Source organism: Chaetura pelagica, unplaced genomic scaffold (assembly GCF_000747805.2).
Source record: "Chaetura pelagica isolate M959 unplaced genomic scaffold, ChaPel_1.0 scaffold138, whole genome shotgun sequence".
In the NCBI taxonomy this organism is placed as follows: Eukaryota; Metazoa; Chordata; class Aves; order Apodiformes; family Apodidae; genus Chaetura; species Chaetura pelagica.
Genome location: NW_009954215.1, coordinates 6,318,780 through 6,326,015, shown reverse-complemented (window position 1 = coordinate 6,326,015; position 7,236 = coordinate 6,318,780). Strand labels below are relative to the sequence as shown.

The 7,236-nt window shown below is 41.8% G+C and overlaps 1 protein-coding gene across 1 annotated transcript in view; it reads left to right on the top strand.

The window, feature by feature from the left end:
- Nucleotides 1-7,236, top strand: part of MAD1L1 (MAD1 mitotic arrest deficient-like 1 (yeast)) — a 353,023-nt gene that overhangs the window by 182,399 nt on the left and 163,388 nt on the right. The gene's annotated exons all lie outside the window — the stretch shown is intronic.

The following is a 7,236-nucleotide window of genomic DNA, read 5'->3' as shown; positions in this document are numbered from 1 at the left end:
CTGCTGAAATGTCCAGTAGTGCTTATTTCCAAACTGCCACATTTTTCACCCATCCCAGAACACCAGAAAGAAGCAAATACAGCTTAAAGTGGGTAATAAAGCTCAAGAAGACAAAGCTGTCAAAACCATCCTTAGTTGGTACCCATGTGGTGATCGGTGTTGCACATCACTTGCTATTGACATGGAGTCTATGCTGGTGACCAGGGCAGTTGCCTTCAGACATGTTGTAGTATCATCAGAGCATCTGTCCTTCAAAGAGAAAGGCAGGCTCTTTTTGGAGCTGCACTATGGTTTTGTGTATACCACTTGTGAGTAAAAAGGACCCTGAATGGGTCAGCTGGAGCATTTAGACTGGTCAAAGCTGCAGGGTTCTGCACCCCCAGTTGAGATACCAACTCTTGGTCCTTAGTGGATTGCTGCAGAATAATAGTATCAGTACTCTCACCTTATCCCTTCTTCAGGTAACAGCCCTATTTGCAGGAGATTAAAAAGCTAGAGAGAAAATAAATGAGGGAAGAGACTGAAGTAGGGGCAGGAGGCTGAGAGCTGGGGCAGAGGTGGGTGTTTGGGAAGACTGTGGGGCGTGAGTGTCTGAGCTTCTTGTTGGATGGGCTGTGCAGGAGGAGGCTGGGGGTTTGGAGGGTGTGATGTGAGGATGGTTCCTTCTTACACTTGCAGCTGGGCAGACAGCTCAGGCTCATGGTTGGTGCTGCCCAGGCAGTTTTGGGACCCCTGTGGTATTGGCCTTATTTTGCAGAAAAGAAACATTCCTGTAAACCCCTGTACCATTGCGATTACATGTGGAAACCCTAGGATAACTAGTTTTATATAGGGGATCTGTGCATTTGTCCTCTTCAGCTGGTAGAGCAGAGCTGTGTTTCTCTGCAGCAGGGCTGTACTTGGCTCCCTGAGTTTGTCTGGAGTTTCACCAAGTTATGCTTGTGCAATACAATGTAGAGGGAGGGTGTTTGAAGAAAAGCTGTGGGCTGCCTGCAGATTGGGAATCAGAGGGGAGAGAGGTGAAAGCTCCTTAGGGCTCCCTTGGGGTTAGATGAATTAGTTAATGACTATGCTGTGCTTTGAAAATGCAAATGCTGTGTCAGAGCAAAGTCTGATTATAATAATCAATCTTCCTTTTGAGAGGGTGCTGGAGATGGAGAGGGGGGAGAGGAGTGAGACTGGGGCTGAATTTTTAGATCGTAGATCTGAGTTTCTCTGCTGTCATTAAGGAAGCCTGATGTTGCTCGAGAGGTCAGAAGACCTGGGAAGAGGCAAAAGGTGAATTTGGGAGGAATGATCCTTGCAAGCACCAGTGGTTCATTGACAGGCTGAAGTTAATTTTGTGCCTCGAGATTGTCCTGCCTGGAAAAGGAGGGATTGGTGTCTGCTCCTGTGTGTGAGTTACCCCTGCTAATTGGAAAGATGGAAACTGCCTCATAAGCAGGATCCTCCAGGGATGGGAGAGAGGGAGGGTGGCTGCTGCAGACGTCCAGCAGTGACAGCTCCTTCTCCCTTGGCACTTCATTCGTTTATAGCAAGCGTCCCTAGTAATTACGCCTCTTAATTTAGGAGAGCGAGTGGGAGAAAGGAATATAAATTTGTGTATTAACTTTAGAGATTGGAAAGGGGGCAAGCGAACCTTCTCTCTGGGAGATTATATTTGGAAATAAAATAGAATGACATTTGGTATAAACTTGAAAAATTGCTCTTTTTACTGCAACAGGAGGAGAAAAGCCACAATCCAGGCTATATTGGAGAGAAGCAGAAGTCAGCATATGTCCATTTCCTACTTTGTATCTACAATAATATATATGCATGAGCACATTTTTAGGAAACTGTTTGCTGGAAAGCTGCTTCTAGCCCTGTCTTCTCAGTGATAAAAGCACACCAAATGTGTTAGAGATTGGATAAGCCATAGAGACCAGCAGCTGTGATCCAGCTAGCCTTTGTTTTTAAATAGGAAAAAGATAATTTATTTTTTTTTGCTTCAACCAAATGGGAAATAGGTAGTTCTGAAGCACTTTTTGTTGAATATCTGCTTTTCTTTGCTGCTGTTGCTTTTGTTTCACAATAGCATCAAGGATTAATTTCCCCAAGAAAATGTACCATCTAATCCTGGGCTGCTCTAGCCAGTTTCTAAATGGCAAGTAATGTTTTGTTTTGCAAGTATCATTCTACTCATTTGAAGAAGAGTGAAGTTCACTAGGGAATCTGCTGAGGCTTAGTTCTCCCCTAGTGTGCTTCTCTGCAGATGTCTTAGGGGAACAGGTCTTCAGAATGCCAGTGGGTTGGATGCATGGAAGAGGTGATCATGCTGAGGAGAATGACCTATGGAAGTGCTTGGCGTGGTGTCTTAGTACTTGTGGTATGACTGGACATCCAAATTAAACTCACTGGTGTTCATGTATATTGGATTTCTGTCCTGATGCCAAATTTACAAGCTTGTTGACAACAGTAGGTTGCCAAGCTTGCCCTGCTGCTCTGTAGAAAGAGAGACAAATAAGATCCTTAGTCACTGCTACATCCTTTGGACAGAAACACAAATGGCATCACTAGAATAACTGGCATATCAGGCTCCTGGAGAGCAGGAGTTTGCTTGTTTTCAAACCTGAACATTTGGGTCTTACTCAGGGTCCCATTCCTCTGTTCTTGTCTATTTTAGTGTACACTCTGCCTTACCACGTCTGCCTGGTTTTCATCCATTTAAATATTTATGTATTTAAATAGCTTTGTGAATTGTGTTGAGACTTATAGTCAAACACAACCTCTCAATTCACCTTTCCATGCTGGCTCTGTGTAATTCAGTTCCTATTTAACTCTGCCATTTAAAATCAGCTCTTTTGCTGAGGAAGGCCTTTCAGAGGATGTTGCATCAGCTCATTGTTAAATAAACCTTTAGACATTTATAATGGATTCAGCATTTCCTACATTCTATAGTTCCAAGAATGCTGAATGACGTGCAGACACACTTCATCAGGATAAGATTGCTGTATCAGCCCCTCACTAAAATGCACTCATTATTCAAATAATAACTGTGTGTCTCCAGCATGTGTTCTGAGAAATACGTTTACATGATGTGGGCGAATAAACCAGCCCCTTTTTTTCAACATGCAAATCCTAACTTGAGGAAGTGAGTTGCTCAAGTAAAAAAGTGCTTCATCTTTTGAGTCCTTTTACTACCCAAAATGAGGCACCTGAACAGATATTTGGTCATTATTTTGGGCAGTGTGTTAAAATTTTTAGAAGTTGGTAAATGTGGTTTTCAAGGGCAACTGATTTGGTTTAGAAGTTTAAGTCCTGTGATAAGGCTGGTTGTGAAGGTGAGGTGTGGGCAGTAGGTCAGTAGGATGCTTTGGAAAACCTGGTCTTCATGAATGCTGAAGCCCCCTGGGATCAAGTGAGAGGAACAGCAGGTCTGTGGCATTGCAGAAACTCAACTAGTTCTGTAGGGGACAAATATGGGTCAGAAATGACAAATGCCAGAAATAAACAAAAGTCAAGTCTCTCCTTCTCTCTGTTTTGTTTCTTCTCAATGTCAGGAGATGAATATATGTCTTTATGTTTCTCCTGTCATTTTATGTATCTTTAAATAGTTCCTACAGCAAGCAACACGTTTCTCACACTGCTGTGGGTGTTTGCTATGTCATTAACACTTGGAGGAGAACCACCATCTTGAAAACCTGTCCAGGCAGGTTTAAAAGTAAGGCTGAAAGAAAAATGATATTTCACTTAATTAAGCACTAGGCATAAATCCATCCATGTTCTTCCTTCCTTACTTTCTGGGTTTGTAAACAACGATGACAGTGTTTGTTTTGGAGAAAGTATTTGCATTTCATCTTTTGGGGTACTTGCCTATTTGTGGAAGTGGACATTCTAAAGTTATGTTATATACTAGAGGTGATCACTTTCTATTGAGAGCAATACATCTGGACTGAAATTCATAATTAAGAAGTGAAAGAGAGTAGAAAAGGTTCAGAATAAATGAGATCATGTTAGGATCAGAGCAAGAGGCTCCAGTGTACTCAGAGAAGAAAACATCACACAGTAAATATATTAAATACCTATTTATGTGTTTTATTCACAAGTTATCAGCTCTGACATTACTTATTATTCTGCCATATCTAGTGTCATAAAAACCTTGGATAACTTTAAAAACTGCTATAATAATAGTTTGGTGGTTTTTCAAGTTCCCAATATATGCCGTATAGTGGGGATATTGCTGAGGGTCTGATCCTGGGTGATATTAACACTGAAGCTTCTGCACAAGTTGTAGGTACTTGGTTCCTCTTGTGCAGTTTTCAGGACAAGAGAAGCTTGTCCTGCTGTGCTGTGTGTTGGGACAATCTTACCCCTCCCCTCTCCATGCTAGTTAAAAGAACTGGATCAACATAAAAGAGATCTAAAGGATCCAAGCCTGACCTAGGTAGGTCATATTGTACTGAATGGGGGAATACAGCAATGAGCTGTAATTTGAGCAGCCCTTTTCCCCCCTCTGCTAGGTAATGGCTTCTACTAGTTTAATGTATTCAAAGCAATAAAAATTTAACTCAGCCAGTTATATAAAATTAACAGTAAAAATCGGAAGATTTTTTTTTAGGATATTGAATTATTTCAAAACACTGGTACAAGTGTGCCATGTCTGACCCTGGTGAGAACATGTTTTCCTTGGATTGTCCAGCAGGTGAAACTGCAAGAAAAAGGAAGGTTTTATCAACTGACTCTGTATTTTTTGCTGTTTTCTTTGTTCTTGTCTGGTGAGGACCTATTTGCCTGCACTGTGCTGCCTTCAGAAAAACAGGTGAATCCCTACAATAAGCCACTCCATCTTATCTCAAGTAACTTTCCTTTTGCCCTGGAAAAGACATAAATAACATTTTTAATATCTTCTGTCAGATTGGCAGGTCAGGGTTGTTTTCCTCTCTGAAACTGTAACAATTAAAGGAAACAAGCAGTATATTTTGAGTGAAACATGTAACACCATAAGCCGTGTTCTTTGTTCTTGTCTGGTGAGGACCTATTTGCCTGCACTGTGCTGCCTTCAGAAAAACAGGTGAATCCCTACAATAAGCCACTCCATCTTATCTCAAGTAACTTTCCTTTTGCCCTGGAAAAGACATAAATAACATTTTTAATATCTTCTGTCAGATTGGCAGGTCAGGGTTGTTTTCCTCTCTGAAACTGTAACAATTAAAGGAAACAAGCAGTATATTTTGAGTGAAACATGTAACACCATAAGCCGTGATTTCTTTTTTCTTTTCTTTTTTCTTTTTTTTTTTTTTTTTTTTTTTTTTTTTTTTTTTTTTTTTTAGATTTCTTTTTTCTCGTACACTGAAGTTTTAATGACAATAAATTGCTGTGGCACAAAGTTATGCCTTGGTCTGAACTTCAGACTCTCCAATAGTTTTAATCTGAGTTCAGGAAAGTGAGTCTGCATCAACATGCAACCGCTCGAGCCAGTTTCACCTCTGAGGACACCACCGTGCCCTCCTCTCCCTTCTCACCTCAGACACATCAGATTTTCAGTCCAGGTAATTTTTTAGCTTTAAAACTGGGAGAGCATGGAAATGACATAAAATGCCCTTACAGTGCTGGTGCTTTTCCCTCCTGATTCTCCTTCAACAGCTTATTCTTAGAAACCCAAGCAGTCTGATCACGCCGCTGCTGAGCATACCAGGCACTCGTTTGTCATCGCTGAGTCTCAGGTGAGACCTGGGCCGATGCTCCCCACAGCAACATTCCCTTGAGCATTGTGCATTCACTCTCCCTCTCCTTTTCCCATTACACACTCTATTTTTTTCCTCTGTGCAGCCAACACGAGAGACCCCAGATCACAACAGCAGATTGCTCGCCCACCCATTTCATCCTCTCTTCTCCCCTGAGAAGGTGGCCATGATTTATCTGCTCATGTCAGTGAGCAGGTGGCAGTCGGACTCAAGGCTGAGGCTGCTTAACCTGTGATAAATAGCATATTTACCAGCCCTTCCATCTTCAAATGCTGTCCACATGCAGTCCAGAGAGCAGCACAAAACTCTTAAAATAACAAACACATCCAGGGTTCAGCAGATGTGGGAAACAGGAGATATAATGAGTGTTTTCCTGCTAGAAAGAGGTTGGAATTGAAGCCTGCTCCTTGTCCCACTACCTTTTATTCACATTCCTGGAATTATCTGGCATGCTTGCTTTATCCCCAGCCATCTGTGATGGGCTGAGCTAGGAGAGATAAGCTCAGTAATCAGAAAATTGAGGGAAGCATTTCTGACTCTGATAACCTTATCAGGCAGCTAATATACATTAACATTTGTACAGCCTGATGATTCAGGTGGGCCTTAGCTTATTTTTTCTTCCTGGATGCCTTTTGACAGGCAAGGGGAAAATGCAGGGCTTTAAGGTGCCAGGGGGAAATTGGGCTAAAACCTCTTTCCTACCTTCTCTCTTCTGGTCTTTTCCTGTGGTCTCAGAAAAGGGAGAGAGAATAATCCGACCATCCCTTTTCTGCCCTTCCCTACTCGCAGTGCTGCCATGCTCTGTCTTTTCTGGGAAGCTTGGAAGAGCAAAGAGGCAATAGGTCAAAATTTCAGTTCTGGCTGAGAAATGTGACTGCACATGTCAATATGCTACTTTTTCTTGTAAAATCAGGGAGTTTCTGCCAGCTTGCTGCCTTTCCAGCGAGTTTGCTGTTGCAGTGGGATTTTGCTCTACAAGTCTAATCAGTGCTGTGGAAAGGAATGATGCATTAATTAATTGTTTCCCTGATGCTGAGCACGGAGCTCCTCTGTGGTCATATGTTTTGCATCTATAATTAGGTTTGGATTGCTTATTGTTTTCCTCCTGAGTGAAAAATACAGTTTCTGTCAATAGATTTATTAGGGCAATTAGTCGCCAGGTGCTAAAAGACAGATGACAGAAGAAAACCCAAAATCTGAAGCATGAGTGTGAAGGAAGAAAGACTAAGCTGGGAAATGATGCTGGAACAGAAGTTTGAATATCCTCTGGGTAGTTTGTGTCTGCTTGAACTTCATAATAAATAATTTTGTGAGGGGTTTAGAAACAAGTAACATGTCATTTATCAATCTGTGCATTGTCTTGATAGCTGAATTAGGGATGCAGACTTCCATAAGTCAGGGAGACTGGAAATGGTAGAGTCAGGGTAACAAGTTTTCATGTCTATGGAGTTTTGAGGTATTTTCTTGTGAGTTTCTACCCAAGCAAGGCCAGAGGCAGAAAGTATTCTTAACT